The sequence below is a fragment of the Bison bison genome, unplaced genomic scaffold (genome assembly GCF_000754665.1).
Source record: "Bison bison bison isolate TAMUID 2011002044 unplaced genomic scaffold, Bison_UMD1.0 scf7180017864471, whole genome shotgun sequence".
NCBI lineage: Eukaryota > Metazoa > Chordata > Mammalia > Artiodactyla > Bovidae > Bison > Bison bison.
In genome coordinates, this window is record NW_011495032.1 from 17,941,075 (window position 1) to 17,964,228 (window position 23,154).

The following is a 23,154-nucleotide window of genomic DNA, read 5'->3' on the forward strand; positions in this document are numbered from 1 at the left end:
GTTCTTCTTTGCTTTCTGTCATAAGTGTGGTGTCATCTGCATATCTGAGGTTATTGATATTTCTCCCAGCAATCTTGATTCCAGCTTGTGCTTCCTCCAGTGCAGCGTTTCTCATGATGTACTCTGCATATAAGTTAGAGAAGCAGGGTGACCATATACAGCCTTGCCGTACTCCTTTTCCTATTTGGAACCAGTCTGTTGTTTCATGTCCAGTTCTAACTGTTGCTTCTTGGCCTGCATACAGATTTCTCAGGTGGCAGGTCAGGTGGTCTGGTATTCCCATCTCTTTAAGGATTGTCCACAGTTTGTGGTGCCTCCAGACCTACTCTCTTCTCTTCTCTGGTCCACTCTGTACTCGCATGAGAAGACTGATTGGCATGGTGTGCATCATTTATGTTTCCTCATCTTCTGGATTCCTGTTAGGTTAGGCCAGTGAGAAATCCAGGAAATTGGAGGCTGGGAGGAAAAAGAGGTCAGGTATTTTCTCTCCATGATTCTTCCAACTTGGATTATAGTTGTAGCATGCACTGCATTCTTCTACCCACGGTCACAGCTTTTCTCAGGAAGATTTCTTTCATAGCTTCAGTTCTCTCTGGGTTCTAGTAACTACTCTCTTACCTAGATATTCCCAGTTTCTTAATACTGCTAGTCCCTGGATGTATTATCACCCTTAGCTGACTGTCTTATTCCTACGCACATTCTCTGTAAACAGTTTACACTTAAATCTCTCCAATTAACCCTTTGAATAAACACTCTGTTTCCTTTCTGGACCCTTACTGATACTGAAATGCTTTGTTTGAAATGACAGAATATGCAAGCAGTGAGGTGTCAGCACTTAACTGGAGAAACAAATGAATGAACTGAGAACTAAAAATGTATGTTTGGAAAAATACCTGCACAAATATAACAATGGGATCCACAGCAGAGCATGGAATCTCCAAAGAATGGCATGGGCAGGAAGTAGAAAGTAACAATTAAATACAAACCATGGGATGTATCCATATTTAGAACAAATAGAAAAGCATGAAAGGAAGAGCAAAAATAGAAAAATTAAATATCAAACAGATCTTATGGTTTGCTGGACCTCAGATTCACAACATTTTTATTGTGCAATAACATCACAAATTTTAGGAAATTTGACAACTCTGACCTCCCAAAACTATTAAATCTTGTTGTTCTATCATCTAAGTGTAGAGTGTTCATATTTAATTATGTATTGGGTATGTATGTGACTATCTTTTCTAAAAATACTTTAACAAGTTGTTTATGGACTCAACTATCTTTATAAGTATTAATACAGCTTTACATTATATAATTTAGCATGTTCTTTACTATAAAAATATAATAGCCCTATATAATGCAAAATAACTTGCCAAAGCACGGAGAGGTATGAATTACCCATGATCAACTCCAGGTTTTTTGGTTTGTGTGTGTGGGCGGGAGGGGGTTGCTTTTTTTTTACAATTTTCCTTTTGTTCTGAACAAAAGTAGTCCTTGATATTACAAACAACCCTTTGCCAGCTCAAAGAAACTGCAGGGATGTAGGAGGTGCTTAAAGCATTGCTTTGTCTTATTCTGTTTTGTTTTAAGCAGGGGACTAGAACTCAAGGCAGGGAAGATATCTGCACATAGGAATAGAGACCAAATTTGCAAGCTATATTCATTACAATAATTGATATCTGTTATCAAAATCTGTCTTTCCATGAAACAGAAATTGTTCAGTCAGTGCATTTGATAATGCAGTTCAGATACAGCCAGTTTTGGCATGTGAGAAGAACTCTGAATCCTCAGCTATGCCCACGTGGTACCTTCAGTAGCACTCACTACCAGGCCTGGGTTGTTTCTTCAGATCCATTCCTTGCCCTTCTCCTGCTTTCCCAGTGTCCTAATGGGGGTTGATCCTTGCACCCTGGCAATCATACAGAAGATGCTCAGCTGGTTTTGACCAGCTTAAAGCACTGGTGAGAGATTGGGGCTCAGGAAGATGACAGAAGTCAAATGCTCGCCCACTCCTCTGATGCTACAGGTGTCTCTGACAGCTGCTGTGTCCTTGCTGCCATTTTAGCACTGGCCAGACAAGTTCTCCATGATTCCATCTTGCACTCAGTGACCCAAGGACCTGAATCCCTGGGCTCCAGCAACACTGCCTCTTACTTCTGCCCCTGTAGCCCAGAACTGGTAGCATTTTTTGTCCTTGCAGATCTCCAGAATGTTTCACTGTTCTCTGGTTTACTTCTTACTCTCTTCTATCAACTAGATAACCAATTCCCTGCATGAAATTCTCTCCAGCATAAATACACGGAGTGTTTTCTATTTTCCTCGTCCATCCCTGACTGATGAATACCCTGTATTCTGCTCTGTGTTATGCTGATTTACATATTCATTTCATTCTCTCCATTACTCTTTGAAATCATTGCCTGTAATACCTGGCACAGTGCCCAGCACAAAGTAAATGTTTCACGAATATGTGGAATTGCATTTCTAAAGGGAGTTTTGTGAGATTTAATATTTAATAGAAAATTAAATCACAATCAGGGACCTTAATTAGGGACACAGTCATTCACAGTAAACTTAAAAGCAGCTATTAAAACTATCCACTAATAACTTATCTCATTGTGACACTGATTGAGGAGAAGACCACAGTGTTCCTGACCTCCTCCCACACCAAACCACTGCAAATCCTCTTAGAATTAATAGCAGTCATAACCCTTTTCATAGGTGAAAATGCAGCACTCTTACCAGAACAATAATGTAACAATTGTAATGGCCTGTAATTTATACCACGATTTGTAAAATGCAGGCATTCTGTGATGGTTTCCATGGCTACATGCATAGAAAGAAGAGTGAGATTACAGATGAAAATAAGCTATGGCTGAACTGAAAGAAGTATAAAGACTAACTCTGAGAATGAGGGGGGGAAATGTTTTTTTTAAAAAGAAGTGTTACAATTGAAACCACATAATAAAATATGTGGTTGTTATTATAACCTGACAATGATGTGATTAAGTGAGAAATACTATCAAGGTGAAAAGAAATAGGTTACTATAATGCAGATAAAAGATAACTCGACATTACACAGAAAGCCACCAGAACTAGATATTCACCAGCACTCCCAGGTGGAAAGGCAAGCTTCCCTGCTCTCAAGACCCCACAAAAGCCTTCAGATACTGATGACACTGTCCTCTCAACCATCTTGGAGTCTTGACTCAACAAGTCACAACCTAGTAAATTCTGCATGATTGCTGTAAGCTGGGAGAACTAAAGGTTCATTTCACTGGGTCAGTTTTCTAGGATTTATTTCTACCAACTTCCTCTCAACAGCCTAGACTTCAGGGCTGCCTGATGTCTCATACTGCATAAATAAAGGACAAATTGGAAGATATAGTCATTATATAAATTAAATCATACTTCATTATTTAGAGTTTGCTTGCTTTAGTACATTAGTACTAAAACAAGTTTAGCAATAGATAACAATAACCACAGTAAATGAACATGTATAAAAAAATTAGAATACAAATAGGAAATAGACAAGATAACTCTCATTTATTGCTTGGTCATTAGTACAAAGCTATTTAAAATTCAGCTCTTCATCACTAAACTCTAATCTCTATTTTTCAATAGATTTTGCCTTACAAAAACAGCTGAGGTTTTAGCAAGAGAATCTAAATCTATTACAAAGGTATGAAATTATCTCACTGAAGTAAGGGGGTAAATGTCACCGACCAAAGTAATTTAGGAAATGAGTGAAGTCTGCTAAGAGAAAAGTAAAAGGAACTATATATAAGCACTGAAATTTAGTTAATAAAGCTCCTTTTCATGAAGAATACACATTAATAATCTCAATACTATTATACATGTACACTGGAACTGAATAGTATATATATGAATGGTGAAACCCATTATTAAAGCAGGAAATAACAGATAAACAAGAGGAGGAGCCTAGAATGACCCACCTGATTATTGAGGAGGAAGAAATTTGCCTCTACTCTTTTAAGCTCTTCTGACTGGTCTAAGAAGTATAGTGACAAGAGACAGATCAACAGGAAAAATGGAGAAGGAAATGGCAACTTACTCCAGGATTCTTGCCTGGAGAATCCGTGGACAGAGGAGCCTGGTGGGCTGCTGTCCATGGGGTCGCACAGAGTCAGACACGACTGAAGTGACTTAGCATGCGTGCATGCATTGGAGAAGGAAATGGCAGCCCAGTCCAGTATTCTTGCCTGGAGAATCCCATGGACAGAGGAGCCTGGTGGGCTGCCGTCTATGGGATCGCACAGTTGGGGGATCGCACAGAGTCAGACACAACTGAAGTGACTTAGCAGCAGCAGCAACAGGAAAAAAGATCAAACAAAAGTTTAATGACACGTATACATAGGAAAGGCCCAGAAAAACTGAGTAACTTGCCAAAAGAGCCAAAACCCTTACCTTAAATACTATCTTCACCTAGAGACAAAAGAAAATATTCAGGTAGTGGCCTGGGACTTCAAAATGGAAGAAGTCAATTCATATGGAGATGGAAAAGAAATGTTTGGTACAAAAATGTTTGCTGGGCCATGCAGAATGGACTTTGGTCTCTAGGCCTTGCCCATGTTCTTTGCAGATATCTCCAGCAATAGCTCTCTCAGAAATAGGCCCTTTATTTAAATTCAACAACAACTTTCTGAAACTTCTGTTTCTTAAAAAATAATGAGCCTAAATTAACCCTTATACCCAAGAGAAGCATTTTGATATGGCAAATTTTGCTCCCTTAAATGGTACTGCATTAGAATTGGAAACATCAGTATGAACTTATGTTTAACTTAATATAGATAAGATGATTGTGTATATATATATATATATATATGTACATAATATATATCATATATTATACACATACATATATGTGAATAAATATAAATATTATATATTCATATGCCTAATATATAAATATATCTCATTTGTATTAAATAATATATATTATTTATATATATAAATAAGATATTACATAAATGATAATATAAAATATATATTCTATATTTATATAAGACAGTACATATGCATTTATTTCCTATCTCTGTCAACTGAGAGGGCCTAAATGGAATAATACCCCAGTAGAAACAAGCACACTCAGTGCCTGAATCTTGGTTTCTTCTACCATTCTCCAACAAAAGGAGCCAGGGTTTCTTGGAGAAATAGCTGATTCTAGGACTGACATAGGAAATATACAGGATAAGTGTGGAGCTAACTGTAGTGCCAGAAAGTAAGAAAGTGCTCAACACAAAACAAAGACAAAAAAAAAAAAACCCCACATTGATGAGAATATATCAAAGAAACACACACAAATAAATAAATTAGCATTGAGTTACAGGGCCTAAATGATAAAACAAATATCCGAGTCTATATAGATATAAATAAAATACTGAATAAAGAAATAAATGAGAAGAAAGGACAAATTTCCTGTGCAGAAGAATTTCAAGTAATGTATATTGATACTCCATTCTCAAGAAGAGGGAGCATAACTCCCCACTCTGTAAGTATAGACTGTGCATAGTGACCTTCATCCAAAGAGTACTGTGGGGAAAGGGTATAAGGAGTGGAAAGGGGAAAAGAAACTTAACAGTGGAAAAGCCTGGCAAACACTACTTTAGCCAGGTAATAAGGTCAATCACAACAGTGTAAAGTCATGATGATATTACTAGTTCAGTTCAGTTCAGTTCAGTTGCTCAGTCATGTCTAACTCTTTGCAACCCCATGAATCGCAGCACGCCAGGCCTCCCTGTCCATCACCAACTCCCGGAGTTCACTCAAACTCACGTCCATCGAGTCGGTGATGCCATCCAGCCATCTCATCCCCTTTTCCTCCTGCCCCCAATCCTTCCCACATCAGAGTCTTTTTCTATGAGTCAACTCTTCGCATGAGGTGGCCAAAGTACTGGAGTTTCAGCTTTAGCATCATTCCTTCCAAAGAACACCCAGGGCTGATCTCCTTTGGAATGGACTGGTTGGATCTCCTTGCAGTCCAAGGGACTCTCAAGAGTCTTCTCCAACACCACAGTTCAAAAGCATCAATTCTTCGGCGCTCAGATATTACTAGTAGGTACCCTTAATATATGGTGATGAAAATGGTACTTTGCTTTGTGATCTTCCACCCTCAAATCCTAACCCATAATCATGAGGGGAAAAAAATCATACAAATTCCAGTCAAGAGGAATCCTACAATCCTGACTAATCTTCAAAACTGTCAAGGCCCATACAAAACAAGGCAAGTCTGAAAAACTGTCACAGCCAGGAGATATAATGACTAAATGTAGTATAGCAAACTGGATGTGATCTTCGAATAGAAAAAAATACATTAGGTTAAAAACTAGTAAAATCTGTATATAAACTATTGTTGTTGTTTAGTCGCTAAGTCATCTAACTCTTTTGTGACCCCATGGACTGTAGCCCATCAGGCTCCTCCATCCATGGGATTTCCTAGGCAAGAATACTGGAGTGGGTTGCCATTTTCTTCCCAAGGGCATCTTCCTGACCCAGGGATCAAACCCACAGCTCCTGTACTGGCAGGTGGATTCTTTACCACTGAGCCACTAGCTGAGTCATATAAACTGTGAACTTCAGTTAATAAGAACATATCAATACTGGGCTTCCCTGGTGGCTCAGACAGTAAAGAATCTCCCTGCAATGTGGGAGACCTGGGTTTGGTCCCTGGGATGAAAATCCCCATGGACAGAGGAGCCTGGGGGGCAATAGTCCATGGGGTCACAAAGAGTCAGACACAACTGAGCGACTAAGCACAACACATCAATATTGGTTCACTAATCAGAACAAACATACCATACTAAAGTATTGATACAACATTAATGACAGGGAAAGCAGTATACAAGTGTATATGGGAACTTTCTACATTAACACCCCAATTTTTCTAAAAATCTGAAATTGTTCTAAAAAGTAAAGTCTACATAAAAAGTGGTAACTACAAATATATAAAACATGCTTAGAGTTAAGAAATACTCCACAGTAGACTTTTTTTACTTCTAAAAAAAGACAATAAAAGCATTCAAATATCTTAATCCATTACACTGAAAATAACAGCATCTTATAATGCTACAAGTTGAAGTGAAATCTTCAATATTACAATCAATACCTTAATTCCATCAAGAAGAAAACTAAAAATCATGTAATGACCTTAGAATGACAGTCCATCTGGACTTAACTTATAGCCATGGCTTTCCTTCAAAATTACCATCAAAATCAATTCATGTATTGCCAAGGTCATACTATTGAGTTAGGCTCTGAAATCACCCTAGATTTGAACTCTGAGTGTATTACTTACTAAACAAATGACCTTGGCCAAATTACTTACCTCTTATATACTTGATATTTCTTCCACATATGGTTGCATGGGACTGATGTGATGCTTACAGGAGTTAACGTATGAAGATCACTTAAAAGAGTGCGTTTCATGTAGCAAATGTTCAATAAATGTTAGTAGTTTACCTTTTTACCAAACTTCCCACATAGTAATGTTAGGGGAAGCACACTGTCCACCCTGACCAGGCACCACAGTAACCATTTGCATAATTGTTTTACAACAGGAGGTCCCGGTAAGGAACACGGAACTAATAACCCTCCACCAACCGGAAGAGTTTGGGAAAGGTCAAAGTGAGACACCATATGTCCGACCACCTCCCAGAATCCTTTTCTCTGGCATTCATCTTGGCTGAATTAGGCGTGCACCACCAGGAAGAACTCTTGAGTTAGAATGATTGGCTAAAGACAACCCGGAAACTAATCCCATCACCATAAAACCCCAGACTGCAAGCATATGACAGAGCTGTTCTCCTGGGTTCCTTTACCCTACTGCTGTCCATCCAGGTGCCCTTTTTCCAATAAAATCTCTTGCTTTGTCAGCACATGTGTCTCCTTGGACAATTCATTTCCAAGTGTTAGACAAGAGCCCAGTTTCGGGCCCTGGAAGAGGTCCCCCTTCCTGCAACAGTAAGATTTAAGTTCCATGAAGTCAGAGATTTTTGTCTGTTAGAGACACATGCCCAGAACAATGCCTATCCCATGGCACATCCTCAACAAATAATTTTTGAATTATCATCATCATCACAGATCCAAATCAATGGAACCAATTACTCAACTGCATAAATAACCTAGGCTGACCAGTGTATCCATAATATTTCTGAAAAGAAATATTCTGGTGTAGTGGGCATAGAAACAGTCAAGAAGTTAAAACAAAGTCTCAGTCATGCCAAACTTTCCCTCAGAAAACTCTGCTAGTCATTGATAAGTGGCTACCCTTAAATTTTTATAGAACAAACTTCCAAATAAAGAATATGAAGTAATATCTTTTTACTCTATTACCTTGAAACTCACAAAACTACACTTAAAAAAAAAGACTCACAAAAATCACACTTTAAAAAAAAAAACAAATATCATAATTATCAACACAACAAGCAAATGGCTCTTAACTCCAAACAAAGATCTAGTGATGGTGTGAAAAAGTTGATAAAGATAGACTTTAGCCACTTTTCTCCTTTTTCACCAACAACCCATAATTCACACAACATAAAATTCATTTGCATCTAAATATAACCCTTTCAATAAAATGAAGCTTCAGGGAGTTTCTTGCTCACTTCCCTCCGCATTTTCTAAGTAATTTGACATGAAACTTTAGTATAACAATTCTGGGGCTTTTGTTGCCTTAAAACGCAAAACATATCTGTCAAATGTCATTGCAAATGATATTAAATCTGATGTTTCATCTGAGGAACCAAGATTTATTCATAATGACGTTCCAAGGTACCTGACCAACTCTTTAGAAACTGTTAAATGATTTTTAAATTCTTCATCTACTTCCAGGTTGTGGCAGATCAGAAAAAAAAAAAAAAAAAAACATTGTAAAAGAAACTCTAACCTACAAGCTAATGGAGGGTAAATGGAATCATAGAAAATATTAGATTAATCCGAAAACAACAAAAAGAAAAAAGTAAAAAAGAATATATGAAATGAAGAGAAAATGAACATGGCTAATGGAAATTCAAATATAAGCAACTTACAAAAGAATCATCTCAAATGTAACAACATAGAAAGACTGAAAATAAGAGAAGGGAAAAAGGTATACCATACAAACATTAAGTAAATGATAGCTGGTATTCACATGTTAATTTGTCAAGGGGCTTACCTGGTGGCTCAGTGGTAAAGAATCTGCCTGCCAATTCAGGAGACACAGGAAGATCCCTGATCCAGGAAGATCCCACATGCCGCAGAGCAAATTAAGTCCTGTGTACCACAACTACTAAACCAGTGCTCTAGAGCCCGGGAGGCGCAACTACTGAGCCCACATGCTGCAGCTATTGAAGCCCGTGTGCCCTAGGGCCAATGTTCTGCAACAAGAGAGGCCACTGCAATGAGAAGTTCATGCACTGCAACTAGAGAATCGCAACTAGACAAAACTAGTTGCAACTAGAAAAAAACCTATGCAGCAACGAAGACCCAGCACAGCCAAAAGTAAATAAACATTTTTTAATGTCAAACAAAATAGACAGAAGGCATGGTGAGAGATTTAGAAAGAACATGTCATAATAATAAAGCCGTCAGCTTACAAGAAATAAAACAATTTTGAATTTGAATATACCTTATAATGTTATCTCAAAATATATGGAGTCTATAGGTGTTGCTAGTGGTAAAGAACTTGCTTGCCAGTGCAGGAAACATAAGAGGAAACAGGTTCAATCCCTGGGTCAGGAAGATCCCCTGGAGCAGGGTATGGCAATCAACTCCAGTATTCTTGCCTGGAGAATCCCATGGACAGAGGAGCCTGGTGGGCTGTGGTCTATGGGGTCACACAGAGTCAGACATGACTAAAGCAACTTAGCACACACACATATTGACAAAATACAAGGAGAAATGTAAAGAACAATCATGTTAGGAGACCTCAACTCATTCCTCTCAGTAACTGATAGAACCAGCAAACAAAATATAAGAAACATAGATGATTTTAATAACACAATAAAATTGACTAAAGAGCACTAAAATAACATTGCAGAACATACATTCCTTTCAGATGCTCATGGAAGATTTAGAAAACTGGACATTATGCTAGGCCATAAAGGCAGTCTCAACAAATTTCATGGATTGAAAACACACTCTGTGTACTGACACCAAAGCCTAACAAGGACATTAAAAGAAAGGAAAATTATAAAATAATCTCATTATAATCTCAAATCTGTTTAACACTGTCTTCAAATGCTTTGAAGGACAGGCTGGGATTTTCCCTTCAGCGGGGCTTGAGAGGTCTGAACATTACTGAGATTGAAGAGATCTCTTGTTGCATTACATTTAAGCACTAACTTCCAAATTAGGATATCTTCTTTATCAGCTATCATCCCACTTTTTGGGTCAGTATTTTTCTCTTTGCTCTACGTTCCCATCCTTGGTTTTCTGCATTTTGAACGAGTGCTCTCTATGGTCTGCTGTCCTGCTCCTAGCTTTGGGAATGTGGATGTCTTCCATTAAGGGAACATTCAGACCTCCTCAAGGGGAGCTCCTCTCACGTCTCCTTCCTCAATTTCAGTCTTTTTTGTAGCTGAAATTCTAGAACACTTCATGTGGATTTCTCTTAGCTCTCTTGCTTTCAGTCCAAGAGTCCAGAGTTCCTTTGATAAGTTTCTTTCAACATTCCTATTACACCCTTACTTTCAGAGGGAAGCTACTTTGAACTTCAGAGAATCAGTGAGATGAGAGTGGGTATCTCATCTCTCCTGCTTTGTTCCCAGTCTTTGGCATATTACTCCCAACCCTTTGGGAGAGTTTATGGTAAACAGTTGGATGATGGGTGCAGGTTTGATCTTTGACTGGATCTCCCCATAACTGTAATCTGTCCCAAAGCCTACACTTGGCCTTTAAAAAGTCTTTTAAAATTTGGCTGGTTTCCATTTAATGCTGTTGATGATCAATTTTCTCTATGTATCATTTTCACCTGGAATGAGAACAGTGTGGACTTCTTCTCTCTAATGTAGTTCCATTCTTACTGTTTTCTGGAATTCTATTAAGTTTCTTTGTGTTTTCAACTCATGGATTTTTAATATAACTTTATTGTTCATCTGGCTTGTTCAGTTCTTAAGCTTAAAAGTAACAGAACCTTGATACTTATGAAAACTCTATCAGAATTGGAAGTGAGTCAAATTTTTTTATCTTTCAATTTAAACTATTTTTAAATTTATTTTTATTTCTTCTTTGATAAATTTGATATTTAGAAGTATATAACTTAATTTCCAAAATTGAGTAGATTATCTAGTATGAAAACATACAGACTACATATGCATATAGAATATATACATTTCAGAAAGTGCCAAGGAAGTTGAAGGAGAGAAATAATGGAGACAAAAGCAGAAATTATAAAGTGAGAAACAAATACAATAAAAGAATAAAAAGCCAAAATTTGGTTCTTTGAAGACTAATAGACTATCCAGTGAAACCAAAAAAAGAGAAAAAAGCAGGGATATCAGGGATAAGGAAGAAAATCATTATAAAGCCAAGAAACAGTAAAAAGGTCATAATAAAATATTTGAAGGACCTGCACCAAAAATTAGAAAATACAGATGAACTAGACAAGTTTTGGAAAACCAAAACTGACACAAGAAAAAAAAAAATCTGAATAGTTTTGTTTCTATTCAGGAAATCAAATATAAAATTAACTATTCCACAAAACCATCACAGATGGTTTCAGTGATTTTTTTTAACGACTGAAGGAAAAATATCAATTTAATATAAATATTCCAAAGAATAAAAAATAAAAACAAATATTATAAGTTGTTAGATGAATCTAGAATAACTTTAACATCCAAACTTGAAAAGAGTATTAAAAGAAAAAAAAAAATTACAGGACAATATCTCTTACAAATGTAAAGAAAAAACTCCTAACTTAGCAAATAAATAATGGACCCCATGATCATGGTATCAGAATGTTGTCAGCCAGACATACACAACCATCTTCATTTACTCTGAGGCTAGAGAGGACAGGATCCTTCTTTGGAAAAAGCACAAACCACAATATGCCAAGAACTTAATCTTCCCACACAAAAAGGCTGACTCCATCGCATAATCATACAGCGAAACCCACTAGCAGATACACACAAAACTTCCTGGAAGTCTTTTATATCTCACTTTTAAATTTAAACAAACAACAAAGAAATCAGTAGGTAGAAGGGGAAAGCCACTGTAAACAGAGACAAAACACAAATAAAGAGAAAAAAAAGGAAATAGAGAAAATGCAAAGAAAGAAAAGAAATAAAGAAAGTGAAGTCGCTCGTGTCCAACTCTTTGCGACCCCATGGACTGCAGCCTACCAGGCTTCTCCATCCATGGGATTCTCCAGGCAAGATTACTGGAGTGGGTTACCATTTCCTTCTCCAGGGCATCTTCCTGACCCATCGAACCCAGGTCTTCCTCACTGGAGGCAGACATGTTAACCTAAAACCAAATGAGGAAATACACCTAATATTCTTGAGGAAATAAGAATTGTGTTTATAAAATAAGAACATTTTTAATATGCAAAAGGAACAAAGAGGAGCAATAAAGAATTTGGAAACTGAAAATATGACAACTGAAATTTTAAAATCACTGCAATTTTGGAAGAGTCAGGAAAGTCTCCAAAAAATAAAATAAAATGATAAAAATATTGAGAAAAAAATTATAAAGTTAAAGGGTCCATACAAAAATCTATTAATGAAACTTTTAAGTCAAATTACCAATAATTTAGTAGTCAATAATAAGACAAGGTAGAAAGCAGGAAATTATGTAAGAAAACAATAGGAAAAAGAAAAATATCTCCTAGATCAATCATCTAGCATAATAAATATTTTTTTGACCAAGAGTAACACTTATAATCATGGAAATGTAGAGCAAAAGGATAAAAAGAAGATATTCAAGGGTTAGATGACAACAAAAATTACCTCCCTTTGCTCATTCTTAGGAAATTCACTGAAAGATATGTTCCAAACAAAATGAATATGTAAACAATTAAAGAGGAGACATGGGATTCTGTAAATATAAATGATGATGAAGAAAAAGCTCAGAATGATAAATATGCAACAGGCCTAGACAGCATAGAGCTGGTGTAAGCAATAAGGTATTCTGGGGAGGAAAAGATAAATCATATGGTGGTTGGCCTTGTAAAAAATAATATTGAATGATTACAAATCTCTGGATTTACTTGAGAAGAATTAGAAAAATTAAAAGATTAGGCAATTATTAACTCAGACAAAATTCTATAAGAAAAAAGTTAGAATATACCACTTGACTAAACTGTAAGCACAATTTTTTTAGTTAAAATATGTACTCTTAGATTTAATTCAGAGTTCTGGTATAGCAGTTTGAGGAGAGGAAAAGAAATTAGAAAAATGGGGCAAGCTGATTCTGTGGTGCAAGAGAATCATATTTTGATTTGCATATTTTGAAAATTTACATATTCATTTTGTTTGGAACATATCCTTCAGTGAATTTCCTAAGAATGAGCAAAGTGAGGTAATTTAAATGTTTCTGAATCACAGTTGAAAGTCAATATATAATATCTAGAACATTGTTACTGTGTTGTTTAGTTGCTAAGTCATTCCAACGCTTTTGGAATGCTATAGAATGTAGCCCCCCAGGCTCCACTGTCTATGGGATTTCCCAGGCAAGATTACTGAAGTAAGTTGCCATTTCCTTCTCTAGGAGATCTTCCCAATCCAGGGATCAAACACTCTTCTCCCACAGCAGCAAGCAGATTCTTTACCATTGAGCCACCGTGGTAGCCCCAATCAGTTCAGTTTAGTTCAGTCGCTCAGTCGTGTACAACTCTTTGTGATCCCATGAATTGCAGCATGCCAGGCCTCCATGTCCATCACCAACTCCCGGAGTTCACTCAAACTCATGTCCAGCAAGTCGGTGATGCCATCCAGCCATCTCATCCTCTGTCGTCCCCTTCTCCTCCTGCCCCCAATCCCTCCCAGCATCAGAGTCTTTTCCAATGAGTCAACTCTTCGCATGAGGTGGCCAAAGTATTGGAATTTCAGCTTTAGCATTCAACAGAAATAAATAAATACCAATAATGTAAGTTGAGTTCCCTGGGAAGACAACTTTGAGATGGAAATTAGCTTATAGCTTATTAAGGAGTGTTCTTGAGCTCAGTGTCTTGGGAGGGAAGGAAAAGACAGTAGGATTAGACAAAGGTGAAAAATTAAGCAGCATTTCACCTTCAATGAATCTTCAGCTAACCCTGCTCTGAAGATAGGATGACCATTTAGAGCAGTCTAGAGTTAAAGCAACTTTTTGGAAAAGTCTTGAAGTATGTGTGCGGAAACAGTGAGGCTGGGAAATGACTTAATATCCATCTATCCATCATCCATCCATCCATCCATCCTGTTCTGCCCTGTAACAGGGAGGACACAGATTAACCAAGGAAAGGGCAAGATCTTAGGGGAGGTAGCTGTCTTAACTGAGGTGATTCCTGGAAGAGGTTGGTAACTGGAGGCTATCTGCCAGTGTCTTGTCCAGCATCTGAGTAGTAATTCCTTTATTCATGAAGAGGAGTCTGCACAGCACATCACAGCCTCTATCACACAGTTTAAGTGTATTATTTGAAAACATTAAGGTTAGTATCTGAAGAAACAGTTAAGAGAATGGAAAGTTGTTGTCTCTGAGAAGCTGGTTTTATGATATGGGGAATGGTTTAATGAGGAACCATATCTCATTTTAAGCCCACTGGTTTCTTTTACTCTGTGCTCATTAGTTGGCAAAGATAAAAATGATAATTTTTTAAGAGCAGGAAACACCTAAAAATGTAAATATATACATTTAAGGATTGATAAGAGGAAATACTTCAAATTTCATTGTTAAGGTGGTAGGAACAGTTAGATAGATATATTTATATGTAGGAATATAGGTAGAATATAGAAAAATTCCCAATGTCCAAGCTTTCTATAAAGCTGTTTATTATATTTTTAATTTAAAAAGATAATGAATAAGCTTATATAAACAAATCAATGCATTTTTGAAATTTGCTATTTAAGGGAATTATTTAATTCTTCATTAAAGGAGGTCCATCGACATTTGATGTATCATCTTGGAGTTTCAGATATGACTTTAAAAAATATACAACGAAGTCTATCTATATACAAACTCCCATATATACAAATGAGAGATTAAGTGGGATGTATTTGTATGTATATGTCTATCTATTTACCTCTCTACAGTTTATCACAATGAATTAGAGATGAGATAACCCAAGAAGACAGGAAATCTATTTTACCTTTACCAACATCAAGCTGTAAAATATTTCTCTGAATAAAGTCATTATCAAAAGTTCTCCCTTTACTGCTTAGCAAATTCCTATTCAGCTATCAAAGTCAAATATAAAAACCATTTCCCTTCCAAAGTATTCATATATATTCCTCCCGCCTCCACCTAGATGTGATCTTTTTGTCCTTCATAACAAGTATAGAAGGTAGCAAATGTAGCTGGCTGATAACCCAAGATTATAAAATTTGATTTGAAACAAACATACAAAAAAGCTTTCAGAGGTGCTTACTAAAGACAGATTCTCTACCCTCTGCCCTAGAGTGTCTGATACCCCAGCTGATTTATTATGATCAAGCTAGTTTTATAAACACTGCTAATAGTATAAAAAGCAAGTGCTTTGGAAAATGAGACATTTGCATTCTAATCACAGTTAGAATCAGTAGCTGTGTGATACCCAACTAACTCAGCTTCTCAGTTTTCTCATCTGTACAATGGAGATAAGCTCAACCTCATTAATTAAATAACATATATCAGGACCTAGCACAGTGACCAAATACTGTGACTAGATAGTACATAGCAAATATTTTTGTCCTTCTTTTTAATCTCCTCCTCTACATGCTGCTGCTGCTAAGTCGCTTCAGTCGTGTCCGACTCTGTGTGAACCCATAGACAGCAGTCCACCAGGCACCGCCGTCCCTGGGATTCTCCAGGCAAGAACACTGGAGTGGGTTGCCATTTCCTTCTCCAATGCATGAAAGTGAAAAGTGAAAGTGAAGTCACTCAGTCGTGTCTGACTCTTAGTGACCCCATGGACTGCAGCCCACCAGGCTCCCTCATCCATGGGATTTTCAGGCAAGAGTACTGGAGTAGGGTGCCATTGCCTTCTCCCCTCCTCTACATACTCCCCCATTAAAACACTTACCACCTTATTTTATACTCAATTATTTATATCTGGGTCCATTGCTAGATAATGAAATCCACAAAGAAAGCACCACATTTTTGAGTCCTTAGTACCTATCATTGTACTCAGCATATGATTGATGCCCAAAAACTGTGTATGGAATGAAATAACCAGGAAAATATCCCAATCACCAGTTCCAGTTCTTTGGCCAGATTTACCATTTTGACGAATCTTCTTCACTTCCTCCCACTCCCAACAGATTGCATATAATAGTGTGTTCCCTATGATGAAAAGAAAAAATAACAGGGAAACCAATAGTCTTGACACATAAAAATTAATTGGTTAGAATTATAGGAAAATTAGAATAAAATTTAAAGGGATGAAAAGAGTTAGAAATAGTTCTCCATAATTGTTTCTTTGTGCCATGCAAACATGTGGATTTCGTTGTTTTAATCTGCTATATTTCTGGGTAACAAGTAGGCATTTAGACTTTTCTTAGAATAGAAATGATCATTAGTGTGAGCCTAATTTAGTTCCCTGCTGAAGGTGATAAAGACAGCTCATTAATCCTTACTAGTATAGAAGTCCCTTCACTCTTTCAGTCTTCTCGTGATCTGGAAGGTACAGTGATATGATAGGATTCAAATGATAACATCAAGACAGGTAAAATATAATAAAAACTATTTTTCAAATAACATGTAATCTGTTCTTTGGAGAAAAATATTTTTTTTTAGTGAAGTAAAAATGAACTGGTTCATTACTTGTTAGTAGCCAACAGATGTAGGAGGATTACTTGACAATTTGATTCTTTCTATCTGAAGATGAAAACTAAGTGTGGTGCTAATAATGTTGTGCTCACAAATATATTTCATTTCTTCCTATTCAAGGTACTGTTATTTCTGGAAGCTCTTAAAGGAAAATCAGGAAGGCCAAGTCTGCAGCTTCACACTCAGAAACACCATGCAAATGTTCCTGTCATTTGCTAACTCATTTTACCCATCACCTTCCTGCCAATCCTCACTGAGGACTCATCTTTCCTGGTACTTTTCTCAGATTTGGAGTTTGCATAGCATAGAACTTAAGTTCTAGATTTCTAAGAATACATAAATTTGAAGCCCAATCTGTCTATTTAAACTTAATGAGTTTGGATAAGTATACAGTGTCTCTCCGATTCTCAGTTATTTACTTGTGGAAGAAAGATACAATACTGTCATAGGACTGATTTAAGAATTAAGTTAGATAATGAATTTAAATCCCCTCCATGGCCCTCTTAATTATTATTAATTATGTTCAGTTAAAACTTCCAGGAAATTAGCAGATCAAACTTAGTTTTTTGATATACATTTCCAGTTGACTAAATTTCATGTGCAAACTCTTGTGTGCTGCTTACTACTTTTCAAGCACTGAACCAAATCTGTGTTTAGTTTTCATGACAGATCATGAGGTAGATAACCATCATATAAGTGAGAAACCTGAAGCACAGAGAAGTATCCTGTCCACAACAGCAGCTAGCAGGTGGCAAGCTGTGATCCCAATGCAGATACTCTGTTCCAGAGGGTTTTCCCTAAGCTGTAGCTTCCACTGTACCCGCCTGGTACAACCTGACTGAGAGCAGGTAGAGCACCGATATAAACTAAATTTATCTCAGGTTAGAATTCGAGGGGAAAAAAGTCATACAGAGATGAAATAACTTCCAAACAGCTTCAAAGAAATGCTGCATCAAAGACTTGGTTAAACCCTGATGTATCAGCTCCTTGAGCGTTTTGCACTTCCTTGGAAAGCTTGCCCTTGATTTGTAACTAAGAAATATGAACTGACTTCTCTGAAAACCCAAATCACAAGGAGCTAGCCGAATTTCCAGAGACTTTTCCTTCTTTTGTTTTTGCTTTTCCTGAAAACAAATTCTAATAGCAATAATTTGTTAAATATTTTTTAAACATAGACTTTCAGTTTCACAGAAGAATGTTATTGTGATGGAAGATTTTGCCTCAAAAATTTTAAGTCTAATTATGATCGTAAGTGAATATTATCCCATGACTCAGAAATTTGTGTCTTTATTTGACCTCTTCATGAATTGTTGTTGTTGTTGTTGTTCAGTCACTGAGTCATGTCCCACACTTTGCGACCCCATGAACTGAAGCAAGTTAGGCTTCTCTGTCCATCACTATCTACCTGAGTTTGCTCAAACACATCCATTGAGTCAGTGATGCCATCAACCATCTCGTCTTCTATCTCCCCCTTCTACTCTTGCCCTCAATCTTTCCCAGCATCAGGGTCTTTTCCAATGAGTTAGCTCATCACATCAGGTAGCCAAAGTATTGGAGCTTCATCTTCAGCATCAGTCCTTCCAATAAATATTCAGAGTTGATTTCCTTTAGGATTGACTGGTTTAATCTCCTTGCTGTCTAAGGGACTCTCAAGAATAGCTATGATAAACCTAGATAGCATATTAAACACCAAGACATCACTTTGTCAACAGAGATCTATATAGTCAAAGCTATGGTGTTTCCAGTAGTCATATATGGATGTGAGAGTCAGACCATAAAGGAGGCTGAGCACCAAATAATTGATGCTTTTGAACTGTGGTGCTGGAGAAGACTCTTGAGAGTCTCTTGGACAGCAAGGACATCAAACCAGTCAATCCTAAAGGAAATCAACTCTGAATACTCATGAATTACAGGCATTTTTATTACTGCCTTATAGATAATAAAAGCAATCCAGCAAGGTATTGATGAAATATTCATTTAATATTACCAGCCCGGACATTTCTGTACCCAAAAAAACGATGACAACAATAGTCCCTGTGCCTTGGTTTCAGACCCTCGGGTTTCTCAAAGGGACATTTTGGAATATCTGCTTAATCTACCTTCATTATGATATTAAAATCTTCTATCTTCTGGAATTAACCATTAGTAATGGTGTTACAGGTAGTCTGAGTCCAAATATATCCTCAAGAGTATATGCCTTTTTATTAGATTTAACAAAATATAGTGTCCTCAGTCATATACTTTTACAACCAAAAGATGTATATCACACTGATATATACTGGATAATACATTTCCCCCAATTCAAAAACATGTCATAAAATATCCATCCAAGAAAAAGTTTACTCCATAATCATAAAAAATGAATCAATCAACCTTGAGTTTTAATAATATCTCAGTGTGACTTTAACAAAAATATTATTAAATGCATTTAGAACTTGTACACAGCATATGTAATTGTATGGTAAGCATTATCTTTGCTTATGATATTTTAACCAACAATAAAACATAGATTTTTTTTTAATTAACTGATGAGAAAATCATCATCAAACAAATAAAGAAAATCATTCGCATTACTAGCACATTTAAAACTGTACTTAAATGCTGAGAGGACAAATATTTCAGTAACCACAAAAGCAATAGAAAACTGAGAATGGACTATTTCCCAGAAAGAACTCTGAGGCTAACCTAAGATGTCCACTGCCAGACACAACAAACATAAGCCTCAAAAACAACAGAGTTAAAAGGTACTTCAGAAGCCAGTCTTTCAGTGCTCAGATTTACACACTGTTCTCTAAAATAGGTTTCAGGTTTAATTCCTCCTCTTCAATCGGTTCAACCCCACAGTCAGTCTATCCTATAGATTCTCTCGTAAAAAGTATGTGTCTTCCTTTTTTTTTTTTTTCTTTCAGTTGTTAACAACCTAAGTTAAGATCTTTCACCTGATTCCTGAATCTTAGAATACTCTCTCAGCTGGTTTCATTTCCATTTCCTCCCTGCAAAATCACAGTGTTGCTTTCCCAACATTTCACTGATTTGCTCAAAAATGCCCCACTCACTGTTAGTTCGAAAACTCTGGGGTAGCCCTGGGTGAAATACCAAACTGGTCCCCAAAACACAGAGGGCAAGAAGAACCGAAAGAACACTGCACCACTCCAGATTGGTAGATGGCGGGTTGCCCAAGCAAGGGGACTTACCTACAAGGCCGTCTCCGGCCGGCGGCTAAAAGAGTAGGTCTTGGCAGGCGCTGGGAGAATCTGAAACGTTTATATAGAGGTCTTCCTTGGGTTCAGCCGTGCATTTTGTACAGACGGTCTCAGAAACACCTTACTCTCTCAAGTTTGTGTGCTTGAAAACAGCTTCTAGCTCGGAGAGGTGGTAGAAACGTACAAGGACAGAGGAACCTATGGGAACCCGCCAATTTCCTGCAACCAGCTCTGGGTCAAACGGCGTCACATCCTCTCTATGAACCCCTCCAATGCTAATGGATACACTGTTTTTATCCCTGAATTCAACATCCTTCACAAGTATCTCCAACCTACACTTTATCTTCCGCTACTTGTGTGCTTGTACTTTATACTTCAAAATAATGGATTACTACTTATTTCCCAAATATTCTATTCTCATTCTCCTTCATACAAACACCCTCTGTTGGCTTGCCTATTAAAATCTGCCAACTTTCAGATTTTGTACCGTCATTTTATGTTACTCTTAGAAAGTAATAAAACTATAAGTATGTTTTCGACTATTTCAAGCACCATCTTAGAAGTATGGGATTTTAGTGCCTAGGTTTGCATTTTTGACTAAGATTTCTTTGGTCTCAGGTAGCAAAAATGTTATTGTCAAGGATTATGAAAGATGACACAAAGCAGATTTATTCTGTGGAAAATGCATTCTACATTAGCTTGAGGCCAGGTGATGTCAAGACACAGTCCTAAGAGGAAAGTTTTAACAGTCATTACAAGAGAGAAGAGGGGAGACCAAATTCAGCTATCACTAAAATCTCAGGGGTAAAATGTGGAAGTGAAAACCTAGCACCTTACATTGCTGACTGCGTTGAGTTCCTCCAAAGTAATATCAACATCTATCCCATCAAATCAAGGTAGATTATTTGGGCTTCGCTGGTTTTGAAGTCTTGTTAGCACTTAATTCACAAAATTAATTTTGTAATCTGTCAGGATAATAAGCATAAATTGATATTAATTTTACTTTATATATTTGTTGTTGTTCAGTTCTATGTCTGACTCTTTGCAACCCCATGGACTGCAGAAAACCAGGCTTCCCTTCTTTAACGATCTCCCAGAGTTTGCTCAAACTCACATTGATTGAGTTGATGATGCCATCCAACCATCTCATCCTCTGTTGCCCCCTTCTCCTCTTGCCCTCAAACTTTCCCAGCATCAGGGTCATATATATTTAAATTAACATTATATTTTTAAAATTTATTAATCAAGGAGAGAAGGAGGTTGGGCAAAATTACTAACAGTTTTGAACTTTGGGTTATTATGAGTAGGAGCTTCCAACTACATCAAGCACCCTGAGATGGAGAAACAAAGGATGAGTTTAAAATGCAACAGTCAGAAGAGACAAAGAGTGTCACAGTAATAAAGTGGACATGGACTCTGAGACTGTTAATGATGACTGTGATTCTTTGGAGACAGGAATGGCAAGGCCAGGGGTTACTACTGCAGGCTGACAACACAACATATGTGAAAATACCTTGCCTGTTGGATTTCTGAAATAAAATGAGTGCTTCCTGGGTTGTTTTTTTCCTTCCTTCAACTTCTTCATCCACTTCACTTTATGAACCCTAGCATCCTAAAATTTGTTTCATAACTTCCTTTATTTCCTTCCTAAGCCTTGAAAGCTATATATTATTTTCTTTAATTTCAAATTGTCTCAAAAAATAGAAATTTTATAGAGATGGATGCTGATACCCTTTCATCCAATATTGGGAGTGAATGTTATTTAATCCTATTTGAGTTGTGTAGTTTTATCTTTCACACAGTTTTTCAAGAAATTCTATTTCCTAAAAATACTCATGGGAACCTTGAAGAAGGCTATAAATACCAATCTATGCTAATAATAAATTTTTAATGTGTCAAATGTTTTAAGTTTTATAAACTTATCTAAAATTTGCAGCAGATATTTTATGTTACCTTTAGCCAAATAAAAAGTCATAATAATTGAAATCTCTTTCTAAATTTCCAAATGACATAAGGCAAAGGCCTTTGTCATCATGGACTTAAGATAATTAAAGTGCTTATATTTCTCCTATGAAACAAAATCTAAAAATCATAAAATATACAACTTTAGGAGTATATGAAATTGTCTCCCCTCAACCTTCTGCTTTCAGAACAATATTGCTCCTCGATAAAACAAAATACTTAAATATCTCTAGGATGTCCAGATCCACTATTGTTTATTTAATTAACCTTCTTTAAAAGCTTCCATAAGAATGTTTGAATTTGATTTTCAGTTGAAGCCAAATGTATATGACTTGAAATATTTGTCTGCTCAGTATGCATTGTCATATTTACTTTTTAAAATTTACATATAGTTGTAATGTAACATTAGTTTCAGGTGTACAACAGAAAAAATATATTTGCATATATTTCAAAGTGATTGCTAGAATTAGTCTAGCTATTATCCATTATCATACATAGCTACAATTTTTTTATTGTGATGAAATGTCATACTTACTCTTTAACTTATAAAAACTGTGCTGCAAAGAATAAAACTGGATAAAAAATAACAATTTAAGTCAACTTGAATGGGGTTGTCATTAGAATGTTTTCCTATGCCATCTAATTTGATACTGAGAAAAAAATTTAAAGAACAATTTTGACTGAGGAAAAAATTTTATTTTGCAGATTATATGAAATAATAAGTAAAAAGGTGATGCACACTAAATATTTACAAAAGTATGTCACAGGAAAGGAGCTGCATGATATTTTTGAGAAATTTTGCATAACTGTTTTATTATGTTGAGAACTGTTTTGCTGCTTAAATATTCCTATTATCAGGATATGAATGCAGAGAGTGTATTTTCTGAAAGGCAAAGTATTTTTAAACTAGATCATTTGGAAAAACTAACAAGTTTTCACACTGGCACTTGAGATCATTTTGGTGAAATTTATTTACATGTGCAATGTAAATTTTAGTAAGAAAATACCTTTGTTTTCAACTATTCTAGATGAATTTTAATTACCTTATTCTTTT